Raw genomic sequence first — 13,768 nt, 5'->3', positions numbered from 1 at the left:
TTTCTTTGCACCCTTGGATGTTTTCATAGTTCTGGGAACATCCCGCTCAAAGGGGTACCAGTGCATCTGCTCAGGTGAATCTGAAGAAAGAGTTCTGAGAGGTAGATGAGAGCCTTTGAAAAATCTGATAGAAAACAGCCGGATTACCAGAACTAAAAGAGCGATGGATCCAAGTGTGAAAACACAAGTGCTGTGGCACACGGCATCCCAGGGAGCAGCCAGACCTTTAGTTAAGGGAAGAGGAGAGAGCAGCAAAAGCAAACCTAAATTAACAGTTCAAGCTGACAGAAAGCTTTATTTCTGCATCAAACAAGAAACAATGACTTGAAAAACAGTTAATTATACACTATAAATATTTCAAATGCTTATTAAAAGGAGACGTAAAAAGAATAGAAATTGATATTAATAATGCAAATGCTTTTGTTAGGCAACCTGCTTCCTCAAAGTAGGTAATTTAATCCTAATGCTCAGGAAGTGCCATTGGTTTCTTTTTCCAATAGGTTTATTAGGGCAAAGAGGGCATTTGGATTAATGAGAGGCAGAGATGGTGGGAAAACACTCTGTTATCCTTACCTTTTGGGAAGCCTGGGTAATTAGTGAAACCCTTGCAAGCACTATCTTTCATTCAGCGGAATTGCAAAATAATTCTCTGGTAGGGGATAGCATCTGTGTTGATTGATAACACACAGGTAATAACACGAAACATCTGCTTCAGAAGTGTATGTGCTAGCACGGTCCTAACTGAGCTGGTCAGCTGAATGCCCCACAGTAAGGTATATTAAAAACCTCTATGAAACAGCACATACCAGCATTTGCTGTTCATTTTAAGGGGGTGGGAAATTGGCCTCTTTGGGGCAGTTTTTGCTTGCCAGCTGAGAATTCATTGTGCTCATTTACGTCAGAATCCCTGGAAATGAGAAGCAAGTCAATAGGTTGTGGATTTCGGTTTCTAAGGGTGAACTTTAGGAGCTGTAAAAGAAATAACTTTTGGGGAAAGACATGAGAATGGGAAAGGAAGAAACAATGATTTCCATACTAAAGGGATAAGCTTAAGACTGAAGATGTCCCCTTCCCAGTTCTGCCACTGGTTTCCTATCTGAGTTCTCCAGTATTTTTTTGGGTTTCTACTTGCCATCTGCAACAAGGGAAATATAAATTGTTCCCACTTCTTGTCTTTTTAGGCAACACCTGTTATTTTAAAGGAACTCCTTTACCTTAGTAGCCAGGGGAGATAATTAATGCATTTCTGCAGTGCAGCTGTTAGCAGCTTGGTGTGAGGCTCTGTGGGCTCCATGGCTGTTCACGCTCCCCCCAGATCACTGAATAAATACCACCCACCCTTAACACGGGTTTCAGAAGGGTGTCAGCTCAACCCAGGGCTTGCGACGTCGTGATCCCCAGTCCCTGGGTGTAATTTCTGTGGGAAAAAGTTGCTCTGCTAGGGAGGTAGGTTCTTTTCGTTTCCAGCATCGTGTTGATACTGTTCGGCAGGGCGAGCTGTGGTCTGGGCTGCAACTGGAGCTGCATCTGCTGCTCTGGGAATGCCAAGCCTTGCATCTGATCTGGAATGCCAATGAGCCCATATAAAGCTGTTAATGTCTGTGTGAGGTTTTTTAGCCCTCATTACCAACCTGATAGAAAGATAATTCCTCAGCTGCTGTTCCAACCTGTGGGATTTTACCCACTTAATTAATGTTCTTTCTTGTTAAAGAAGATCTCTCTTTTTTTTTTTTTTTTATGCACAAGAAGCTGTGCTTGACTTGCTTTTGAGGGACTCTTCTCATGTCTATATCAAAGGCACCGAGGCCCCAGAAGCTGGCGTATGAGCCCCGGGGGCAGCATGCCTCTGCATGGCTGAGCTGGGAAGCTTTGCCTCGTGTGCCGAGGGCAGGCTCCAGGAGGGCAGCCACTTCCACGCAGCAGAGGGGACCCTGCTGCCCTTCCCGGCTCCCCCCTTTTGCCACCTCTCAGCAATGAAATGGAAGCTTGCGACGTGACCCAAGGATGACAAACTGCATGCCGAATGCCCGCTGAGAGTTAAAAGTGCCAGCCTACACCACCCTCCCCAACCTTTCAGCATGTCAGCAAGCTGTCTGTGTAAATAAATGTACATATCAAACAATAAGCAGATGCCTTTTTAACATGCACTGTTTCAGGCTGAGATATTCCTTTCTGGTGCTGCTCATCTCAGCATCTGTCAAGTTAATGCCAACTCCACAGCTCCCTTTCAGTTGTATTTAATGCACAAAGATTTGTGTTGTGGTAAGTGTAAAATATAATGAGGAATTGGCTTGTTTTACATCTGTTTTGGTGTTACTTGTGATTTATAAAATGTTAAATGTGAACACTTCTGGGTGCCTCCCCATCTCTGCATAAGTAGATAGTGCAAACTCTTGTTCCTTATGCTCGATTAAGTAGCTTTCTACAAGGATACATATGATTATGCAAGTATATGGGGATGGAAAAAAAAGTCATTTGCAAAACATACCACCTCTGAGGCCCCAAAGTGAACAAACACTGAATTGGGGAAAAAGCTGGGATCAGGGTTGGACTGGAAAAAAAAAAACAAAACAAAACAACCCAAAAGTACTTCATTCCAGCAGTCTGTTGTACTCCTTAAATCAAACCAGACTCAGGAGGCGCAGAGTCCAAAGCCCCCGGGCCGTGTCTCAGTGCAGCGCTGCGGAAGGGACACCCAGGAGCTGCTAGGCTGGGTCAGATCCTGTCTGATCCAGGGTCCTGCCTCCAATAGCCAGCAGTGACAAGAGAGAACGGAAGACCAGGGCAGATGATCAGGAGAAATTCAAATTCCACGCGAAGCTTCTGTTTATTTTTGCTTTCATATTAAAAATGCATTGAGCCTAGATGACCCATAATCTATGGGGTCTTTTGAAAATCTTGGGGTTCTTTTGAAAATTTGTTTAGAGGGCTAAAGGAGTGTTGTGATGCTGCTCTCCCTCTCTGTCCCTCTGCACCAGCCTCAGAGAAGGTCCCTGGTTTTTATTGTCCTTACCCATTTCTCACACATGCTGTTGCTTTTGCTGTAGTCAGATGCAAAGGAATCATGCTAATTAAAAAAAAAAATAAGACTGCTTATGCAGGCACCAAGTCTTGAAGACAGCTTTGTCAGGATTTTCTGAGGTCTGCTGAGAGAAAGGGAAATATTCCCGCTGCCTGAGATGCTCCGAATTGGATTAGACAGAAACAAAGCCGGGGGAGGGGAGAGGCATGATCCTCCTCTGGAGACGAGGGTTTAGGTGACCTATGATATCTTCTGTTTCTTACTGCTCCTTGAATAGGGATGATTGAAATCTCTCATCTGAGCATGTATGCACACAAGACAAAATGCAATATTAGCGACCCTAAATGTATTAGAGCTCTCTGCTGCTGATCACAGCGGTACATCAGCTGGAATAGTAATAGGGAATGAATGTTTTTTGCGTACAAGGAAAACACTGTTCTTCCATAATAGAAAGGGAAAATTGGCACTAAAATTGCCTTTGAATCACATTTTTGATGACTCTTAGTAGCTTGTGCACCTGCCTGTGACACTTTCCATCTCACGGTTTCAGAACGCTGTACAAAAACAAACAAACGAATCTTCTTTTTCTGCCTGTCTCCACAAGCTGGGAGTTACTGTCCAGTAATGCATGTCTGAAAGGACTAGGACTGAGTTCAGTGGGAAGGTTTCTGTTAGGCAGCAGACACTTTGTCCTGTGCCAAAATATGGATGTATGCATTTTCTACATGCAAGCGCTTGCACCTGTGAAGTACCTGCCCGTCCCCTTTTAAGAAGCCAAGATGTGGTCTGTACGTGTGTATTTGAAATGCTGCCCTGTGTAGAGCAGGGAAGAGGCCTGTAAAAAAACATCGACAGGAGGATGAACCTCAGGTGAAAACACGGGAGTCCACTAGGACGTGGGCAAGGAGAACGTCTGCGCGGGTACCTGTTGGGTGGGCCCATGCTCAGCTCAGCAGACCACACTGCTCTTCTGGCACATGAAACGAATTCTCAGGGTGCAGAGTGCCCTCGGCTGTGGCTCTCGGGCTGGACACAGCGTGCTGCAGCACTCCTGCGTCCCACTGAGCCCTCTGCCTTTTCTGGGGACGTGCAAGAGAGCACTGCTGCAGAGGGCTGATACCTGCGTGCACGACAGGCATTTCCTGCCATGTGCTCTGGTGTGACGTTAGCACGTCACAGCCACCTTGTTAGTGGCATCGTAATCTACAGGATAGCCAAAAAATGCTAGCTCAGCTCAATATGGATGTCTTCTCCGGAGAGCACGACAGCAAATGGCGCCTTGAGGTGTCTGGCTGCGGCCTGCCTCAGCATCTCATGGGACTGCTGGACGGACTTGCTGACAGGACCTCATCCCCCAGCTTTTCATCTCCCCCTGCAACTGCTGCTAAACTCCGGTGGAGCAGCTGATGCTCCAGGTGTGCATGTGCACAGCCGCCACGAGCTTTGGGATGCCGGAGGGGCTGGGCATGGCAAAGGGCTTCGTTTTCAAAAGGGAGCAAAGCAGCGAGGTAGACTGGGAAGGAGAGGAGAGGTAGTGCTATGAAATGGATTTGCATGGCGCCAGCTTCGTATCTGAATTGGAGCTGTCAGGGAGAACGAGATCCAGACTCGGTGCTGTTCTCTGGAGAGAAGCACTTAGGGAGAGATTGCTCTGTTAAGCGCTGGCTCCACCTCTCTGCCCCACGTCTGGATGACTTCGGCAAGGGGAAAACCGACAAGATCTGGCATGAGCCATCCTCCCTTCTTGCTGGCCTTCCCTGCCTTTCTCCAGGCTCCGATTTACCTTCTCTTGCTTACTGCTTTTTCCACCTCAGCATCTCCCCCTGAACCCTCCTCCTCCTGGCTCTGTTGCTGTCTTGGTTCCCCTCACCTCATTCAGGTGTGCAGGGAAGAGCTAATCTTTACCAGGGTAGGAAGAAGTGACCAAGGCAAGGTCACAGTCTCCTCCTTGAACCCAGTATTGAGGTATGTGTCTTACGCGTGTGTCATTGCCCTTTCTGACAGGTTGACCATCCCGGATCCCTGCTCTAGGGACCTCAAGCAAGGACCCTGACTGATGCGTGTTTAGTACGACCCGACTTCTTGAGGCAAACAAGCAGTTCTCTGAAGGCCTGTCCCCTCGAAGCAGCACATAGGTAAGACAGGCGGCGCTGCTGATGCTCAGACTCTGCTGCTGCTGGGCTCTGGCCTTGCTGGGGCTTGCTGCAGTGGAGTGGGCAAAGGATTTTTTTCCATTCAGTTGGCTCAAGAGAGGCTTTGTCACCTCTGCCTGACACATCTGTAAGGTTGAAACCTTATGTTGTGTTTACAGCACAGTGAATGTTTTTCATCAAAAATGTACTTTCAGAGGATCAAGACTGCTCATACAGTTGAGTTAAGCTTTTTAAGAAAAGGAAGAAAGAAGTGTGTATGGGGGAGAGGGTTTAAGTAAGAAATTAATTAAATTGTTTATAGTTTTTGACTGGGCAAGATGTCTCAGGTCAATCAAAAGTGAAAAGAAAAACCAAACAGATTGGCCTTCTAGTTCTGATTGCAATGACTCATGGCAACCAGATCTAGAAAAGAAGAGGCCCTTTAGTCCAAACCCTTAATCCCCTACTAGTATGAAACATTGTTCCCAGCAGTGCCTACCAGTCCTGTTTTAAATGATGGGATTTTCACTTGTCCCCTTGGGATACTATTCCACAGTCTAATAGAATTAATCTGCTTACTTCTCTTTCAACCCCTGACCACTGCAGATGCAATTAGTAGTAGGCGATGGGAGGATTCTGTTTCCTATGCTGTATTATGAAGGCTTAGGGCTGTATTGTGTTAAACCAGACATCAGTAGCAAGCATGTATGCAAGAGTGTGGCTTATCTGTCAGTACTCATTACAGCCCCATAAACGTCTCTGAACTACAGAGTTCTCAGACTCACAGGAGCTTTTCTACAGTCATAATTCAGGATCTGATAAGGCACAGACTAATGTATTTGAATGCCCGTGAGAAAGACAGTATGATTGGAAACTGAAGTGAAATGCAGTCATATGCTGCTTGTGCTAGAGACTCTCTGAGGCAATTTAGGTGTATATTTCTGGAGCATTCTCTGGCCTCACTCTTGATTTCTCTCATGGACTAGCTGGTAGGATCTACATGAAATAGCTTTTTGCTGTGTGCAGTGTTGCTGGAGGTACCACTACACCTTCCCAGTTGTGAATTTCGGGACTTAGAAAAACATTGTGGGCTTCTGCTGACGTTTACTGAGAGGCTCTGGTTGAATGACTAGTTAAATACAATGTCAAATAAATTGGAGCTGAAATATCGTAGCTTCCCTTATTTAGTCTATGTCTCTGCTCATCACAAAGTTGAGCTTCTGTCTGTGGCAATTCACCCATTTTTCTCCTTAAATTTGGAAAAGCTCTAGTAGCAAGAACTGTCTTATTTTCTAAAGCACATGGATGGGATTTGGACCTGTTTACACATAGAGGGCACGGCACCAGCTGACCTGTACAAACTGTTTGGGCAGATGCTTGGATTCATCCATCCCAGAAGTGAATTAAAACAGATATAGTAATAGCGGAAGTTACTACAGTGTAATTGCTGGTGGATGTTTGTCCGAGACTGCAATGTGAAGCAAGGCCAGGGGTTGTGAAAAAACGATCACATGCCAGCATTCCACATGGGCTGCTCCAGGGTACTGAGGGAGACATTTACAATCCCAGTCCTCCTCCCTCCCCATAAATCCCTGATTTTAATGTGCCGTAGCTTTTCTGGACTATTCCTCAAATAGAAAGCTTAAATATAAGCGTAGTCACTGGTCTGGCGTTTCATTATCAAGATAAGTTAGTTAAGCCTATTAAAATTTGACTAGGTTGCCTGTGTTTGTCAGATCAGAATTTCTTAAACACTGAAGATCAAGTTGCAAAGCTTTGATGTGTTCAGTGAGTCCAGTGCTAATTTGCCCATTGTTTTTAATCAGTTGAAATTCTTTTCCAGCTTGGTGCTTGGCTGCTTCATGTGGTTTTGTAGCATACTTTCAAGGATGGGGAGGTGGTGACTGAAGCAAGGTGTAATGATCCATAGCACATTAGATCATCCGCAGCTTATGCTCCCTGTCCCTGCTTTGCCAGGCAAGCTTTATTCCAGTGAAAGTGTCAGTAAACCCAAGGCAAAAAGGTACCATTTTTCCTCCACTGTTCCCTTTTTCTTTTCCTTGAAAGTTTATCTTGCTGCTCGCTTTTTAAAAGCTCTGCGTTAGCTGGGGGGCTGTGAAGTAAAAGGCATGCTTTAAATACAGATGCTGGTGATAGTCCTTTCAAAAGCTGCATTTCTCAAGCTGGGAGCTATTGACCCCTTTCAGTGCAGTCACAAAGAAAACAAGAGGAAATGGAGGGTGAGGGCAAGCAGGGAATATATATATATATAATTTTTTTCCCCCCAAGTTGTCTTCTTACTCTACCCCCTGCCAGACTGGCTATTGTGTGAGACTCCACATGGGATACCAGTTGCCGAATAAGGAGAATAGCATCATGCTACATTCTTTCTAAAAATTGATTTTTTACAGTTGCCTTTTTTTTTTCCTTGCTGAAAGTGTTTCTGCTTTTCTGGAAGATCTGGGCAAAAGGACAGCAGTAGGCTCCAGAACACATGTATACAGTCTCAGTCTGTGCAAAAGATTTTGCTTTGGCTTTTGTCACAGCTTAGGTGATTAGGCAAAGCAGCGACAGCAAATGATGTTCAGCTACTATGAGAGCAGAGGATGCTGTGGTGTATTTTCTTGCATCTTGAATGCAGTAATATTCCCCAGTGGATTTTTTGATTTTTCTTGCTTAAGAGGATGCTCAGGCAGTGGGACAGAGTCCTGGAGTGTCTCCTCTGCATCCTTCTTCAACCACAACCTACTTTTTATTGAGTATATGCTTCCAGTCCTGATGCAAATACACAGACCTTACAAGTTGACCCTGCCTTTTGCTCCTATGGTCTTCCCTGCAGAATTTCAATGCTTGAAGTTTTGAAAGGTGAAAATGTCTTTCCACCAGAATTTTTGTGATTTAGGCCAAAACCAGCGCCACTGAACTGGGGCTTCCGTTCCTCCCTGTTTCATGAAAACATGGTTTATGAGCTAATTCTGACTGCGCTGTGTTAGATGAGGACATGGGTTTTGCTTCCTGGTGCAGCAGTCACTTGTTAATGAACACAAACGGCCCGCATCGTGAAGTAAGTCTGAACTCCAAACAAGTCTAGTAAGGGGCTTGCACAAAGGAACAGCTGGAGCAACGTGAACGTGAATAAGGCTGAATCCCCTGACTCCAGAAAGCAGAAGCAGGGTCTAGAGTGGGAAAAGCACAGCTCCAGGAGCTGGGAACAGAGCCAGCTCCTGGAGAGGAGTGTGGCTGTGTGCGTGCACACAGGAGCTGGGGACTCATCTTCTTGTATCCTCTCGTATCAGTAATTGGGATACAGTCTTTAGAGCTGCTCCCTGTGGTTGCCAGCACTTCTGACTCCCTGTGATGCCCTATAAAAATCTGCTGTTTCTCTTATAAGGAATCTGTTGATTCTCCCTACAAAAATCTGTTCAGCAACCAGTAATGTAACAGACTTCTTAGAGGAGAAAAAAAAAAAAAAAAACCAACAAGCAAACAAAAAGAACACTCCCTCTTAGTAGCATCAGCAGCAAATCTGGGGACTCATTTACCACAGTCATGTCACGATTCTCAATCTGTGTTATGCTGAAGTGTGTTCACAGCAGTAGAAAAAAATACTTTCTATTAACGCTTTTTCAGAAAATTGTTTGATATCACCACGAACTGTGTATGCATTGGAAACCAACTTGTTCTTTTAAAATGTTGAGCAGTTGGACAACTTTTAAAGAAACTGCAATTTTGCAAAAATGGCATAAGGACTTTTTTAAAGATTCATTGTTTTTTATAAAAGCCTAGAAAATGGAGCTGCAATGACCAAAGAAAGCACGTGTCATATTTGGGAAGTTCTGATTTTCTGTAATTTCTCTTCATACTGCCAGTTGAATTGTTTGCTCTCATATCTTTGCAAAATTAGTCTCCCAGATAATCTTCCCTTAATTTGGTGGCTCCCAAACGCTGCTCACTGCGGTATCAAAATGAGATATTGCTCTCGGTGAACGGCATGCTCAGTTCTCAGATTACCAGTGAAGCAGCTAATGATTTTTGACACTTACACGGTTGTCATTGTCCGCTCGAGTAGACGCCGTACAGAAAAACGGGATGCCCCTCACCCGACAGCTGTTGTCTCAAGGTCTCTGCAAGCTCCCCAGCCTCATGGTTTGGTTCCAGTTTGCTGACATTTATACCTGTGTGCTAACTGCTTCAGCCACAGACAGCACATTTGTTGTACATGCATTTATAGGTGACGGGCAAGTGCAAAGGGCAAGAGTCATGCCCACAGGGCAGAGCACATTACCGTGCCAGCTCGGCCCCGCTCCCTGCGTGCCCGTGCAATGGCCAGCAGCAGCTGGCCCAGCTCACGAGCTGGGCTGAGGTGGCAGGAGGTTTAAGCTCTTAATTTCTCCCAGCTGCCTGTCCTAAGCTACACCGCTGTTGCAGGTGCTGTAAGCTAATTCATCAGGTCATGGGTGGCTGCTGAAGAGGTGATGTGTTTGTTTCTTCTCTCCCTTATGTGTCTGGAGGTGACACGCATGGCCGGAGGGCTCAGGCGGCTTCAGTCACCGCAGGTCAGTCTGCCAGAGGGGGATTTAACTTCTGAGAGGGATTGCCTAGCTTCTGGTGCTAACTGTGGTGTGTACGGCATGTGGTTGTGCCCGTCCTCCTGAGCTGGGGCCTTGTGTGGCCTCCAAGTGACGATGAAGAAGGAGGAAATAAATTGTCACTAGAAACGTACCTCTATCAGTTACCGTGATTTAGTTCTAATGCTACAGCGGTAATGTAAAGCTTTTTTCCTTCTTTTTTTCTTTCCTGACTGTATCATGGGTAAAGTGCTTTGTCAAGGGAAAATGAGGTTTCCCTGATGTGCCAGGGCAGGGACCCAAAGCTGTCTTTCATCACTGTGCTGAATCCTGGGTGGAAAGGCTGAGACGGCGTCGCTCAGAACAGCAAGAAGGGCTTTGCCTCTGTTATTTTGAGGCCTCCAGAAGTACGTTTGCGTTTGATTTGTGAATTTTGAACAATATTGACTGAGGCTTTAGTTAAGAGCTGTTGGAATTATTCTCTGTAGAGATTTCTCAGGCAGCAGATGCATGAGAGGGGTGTATGTGCGTGTATTTGCAGCTTTTTTTCTTCAGCTTAAGAAGAGCTGGGATCATGAAAAGTGATAACTGTTAAAACCAGTAATGAAGACAGTATTAGCCTGTAAGAGGTGAAGTGGGTTTGGGGAGTTTTGCATGCATTTCCTAGCTCTGCTCCTCTTTCTGACAGGGAGTAGTAGCTTGGTTCCTATCTGCTTTCCTCTCCCATCTGTATAAGGATAGTAAGAGAGCTGCTAAGCTATCTGTTGTAGAAAATAGTGATTAAAGTATTTGATTATGTGCAGAAACTGGCATTGTGAAACTTTGCATTCATTTTCAGAGAAACCTGAAGATTAAAAAGTTTCATTTCTGGTGTTTTTTTGTTTTTCTTGTTTTGTTTTTTTTTTCCCTTTTTATCCTGTTGCTAGTTCTTTCTGTGACAAAACAGGAATGGGGAAGGAAAGAAAAAAAAAAAAAGGAAAACGAGGTAATCCAGAAATTCTCTTCAGAAATGTAGGTGAGCCACTGGCCAGACTTGTGCATAGTAAAGCTAATGCTAATCTAATGCTTGCTTTGGCTTTGTAAAATGACACGTTCTCCACCTCGCTTGTAATGGGTGTGAGCTGCATCCTTGGCAGATGTTACGCTTGCTGACAGAACTGGCAGATTAGAAATGAGGAACTGAACGGCAGTGGATGTGCTTGTGCTGGATGTTTGGATGGTTCTCCTGGGTAGCACATGGCAGGAACGGTAGGGCAGATATGATGTGCAGGTGTTTTGTGCCTGGATAACGTGGAATGATACAATGGCAGTGTTTTGCCTCTATTTTAGCTTCACTGCCAGGCATATGGAGGTCTTGAGCTGAACAGAGACCTGTCTGCAGCTGTTTCTTTTCTGAAGAAGCAGCGCATGGCGCTTGTATGAGCAGGCCCAACTCCCCCAGTAGCACATTCAAAAATAAATACATTCCAAAGCAGTATGTTTAAGCAACATGAACTTCCTTTTCTGATCATATGTGAAAGGTTTATTTTCACATCCTCCAACACTCAGTAGGTGCTAATTTTCAGATTGGTTTGAAATGTCAAAGTATATAAGAGCTGTAGCGGACTCGGTCCTTTCATGCTGTATGGCATCAAGCAGCCCCTGAGCACAGGAGGGTAGGAGGAAGCTTCTCCTGGGAACTGGCTGTTCTGTAATTGCCATCTTGAACTGTTTCTGGCACCTTTCCCTGGCAATTGTCGACGACAGGATGTTACAGTTTATGGCTATCTGACCCCACTCGTTTTCCCATGTTCTGCAGCAGGGGCTTGGGCAATCCTGCTGCCTGTCCAGGTAACCCCTGCAGATGCTAGGGAGGTACAGGTGGACACACAGTGCTATATGCTACATGTACTGCGGGACAGAATTTGTCACTGACTCCTCAAACTGACCTGTACCATTTATAACCTTTGCGGCTGCAAAGTACATCGAAGAGTACATTTCAGAGGAGCTAAAAATAATATTCTCAGTTTAAAGCTATTTCTCTCCCAAGCGTTCAGTCAATAAGAAGACAAGGAATCGGTTTGTCCTTTTTTTTCCCATGCTTAAGTGTTCAGCTTTCAGAATGGAGCTGTAAGTTTATCACAAGTTATTGGCCTGTTAGTTGAGTTGGCTTTAGTATGTGGATTATGTTACTGGAAAGTGTAATCACTTGCCAGAACTGCCTTTGCTGTTCCATTTCCCTTTCCATGTCCCAATTTTGTAAGTTATCTGGTAGCTGCACTGAAGGCCAAACTCTTACTGAACTGATTAGAACCAGGAGTTGGCATTCTGCTTCTCTGTCTCCTTCTGCCAAAAGCCAGTAGGCAAAAGAAAGAATATACATTTTTTACTATTTACACGAATACAGTTTACAGTCATTTAAAGCACCTGAAGATGAGTACATCAAAGCTCTGATTCTCCTAGTGTCACAGTGTGACCACACTGTGGATAATATTCAGTACATTCAGCAAGTCTCCATCCCAGGAAGGGGATAAGTGATGGTGGCTTTTAAAAAGGAGTAATTAAATGCCTCTTTTTTTTTTCTTTTTTTTTTTTTCCTTTTAAGATGTGGTTGGAAATGACTCATTTGGAAAACTTCAAACTAACCGGATACATGTAAACCAGAATTCAGATGTTTAGGACTAACAGTATAAATGCCTAGGGGTATTCAATAGTCCCGAGTATTAGGTGTACAAAACTGAAAGAGCTGCCTTAGTCCTCTGCTTGAGATCTTGGTCTTTTACTATGTGCATTTTTTATTGATCAAGAATAATGGCAATTGATTAAGTGTGCCGGTCTGATGTTTCTTCTCCTGCGTATAGAAAATCAGCTGTGTGTATCAAATCTGTGAATCAAACCTCTGAACTAGATCATTTTTAGAAAAGAGAGAAGAAATTACACAACCTTTTTTTTTTCCCAAAGTCTTCATAGAGACCATAAATCTTCATAAAATCAAGTTGAAAATAAGCAAATACTTTCAGTCCGTGGAAGGGTTATATGTAAGTTTGTAAACATGAAGATATTTGATTCCAGATTCTCTTTATGGAACGTGATTTTGTTTTAGAAATGCCAAAGCCACTCCTTTCAGCATTTAAAAACTAAACCCATATTGTCCTGTTAAAATTAGATCCAAACATTTTATAAAAAGAGTTGGGTTTTCTTTTGAAAAGTTAGGAAATGTATTAAAAAAAAAAGTTTTATTTCAGGTTGAACATAACTTTGGGGCGTTGATCTGAAGAAACATCTGTGCATTGTTTTGTTTCATGAAAAAGAAATCTTCCAGTTCAACATGAGGCAATTTTTCCCTTCTGCTTTTTGGTTTTCTTTTTAATCGTAGTTGGTGGTTTTTTTTTTTTTTTTGTTTTGTTTTGTTTTTTTTTTTGTCACCAGAACTGCGAAATCTGCTTGGTGTGTTCTTTCTGATGATACTGACACAGTCACTCTTCCTGGTTTATGTTAGTGTCATGTGCGTGATTCCTCACTGGAGGAGTTTGGGGTTTGTCTGGCAGGAGAATGACCATTAGGGCTTTACTACCACTACTGCTGCTGAGCTGCTTTTGTCACCTGCAGGTGCAGGTAAGCCTCTTGTTGCTGTTTCCCCATTTGGCCCTGTAGAGTTTCTGAATACTCTCAGCTGCAAGTCAAGGAATTAAATGTGAGTGCTCACAGTTACCATTAAACATTTTCTTTGCTAATTCTCTTTGAATGTGTCCCGGGGACTGCAGTTGAGGATTAAGAGGAGTGCCCTCAGCACCATCAGTAAGCTGTATTTGAGACCTCCAGTGACAGGGTTTATATTTTCCCTCTCTTGGCTGTATCCCTCACATGATACCTTGCTCGATGAGCAGCTCTCTCCTCCCCATCCCAAGTGATGCTATTGCTGAGGAATGTTGGACGGAGACCATTATACACATGCTGGAGGTGCTGCTGGATTTGGGGTTTGAGTTTGATTTCAAAGGGAGGAGATGCAGGAAGGAAATGTTGTTTTTAGTGGGGACCCAGGCCTTAGCGCTTTGCAGAACTGTTTT

General features: G+C 44.2%; 1 protein-coding gene across 9 annotated transcripts in view; it reads left to right on the top strand.

Annotated features, from left to right (window-relative positions):
• Positions 1-13,768, top strand: part of TSPAN18 (tetraspanin 18) — a 110,996-nt gene that overhangs the window by 52,457 nt on the left and 44,771 nt on the right. For 6 of the 9 annotated variants that reach the window (XM_048063421.2, XM_048063283.2, XM_048063638.2 and 3 more), the window contains one exon: positions 5,027-5,157. The exons of the other annotated variants lie outside the window; for them this stretch is intronic. The gene's annotated coding sequence lies outside the window, so the exon portion shown is untranslated. The remainder of the gene's footprint in view (positions 1-5,026; positions 5,158-13,768) is intronic. 9 annotated transcript variants of the gene reach the window in all.

Source organism: Anser cygnoides, chromosome 5 (assembly GCF_040182565.1).
Source record: "Anser cygnoides isolate HZ-2024a breed goose chromosome 5, Taihu_goose_T2T_genome, whole genome shotgun sequence".
NCBI lineage: Eukaryota > Metazoa > Chordata > Aves > Anseriformes > Anatidae > Anser > Anser cygnoides.
This window is presented reverse-complemented; position numbering and strand designations above follow the sequence as displayed.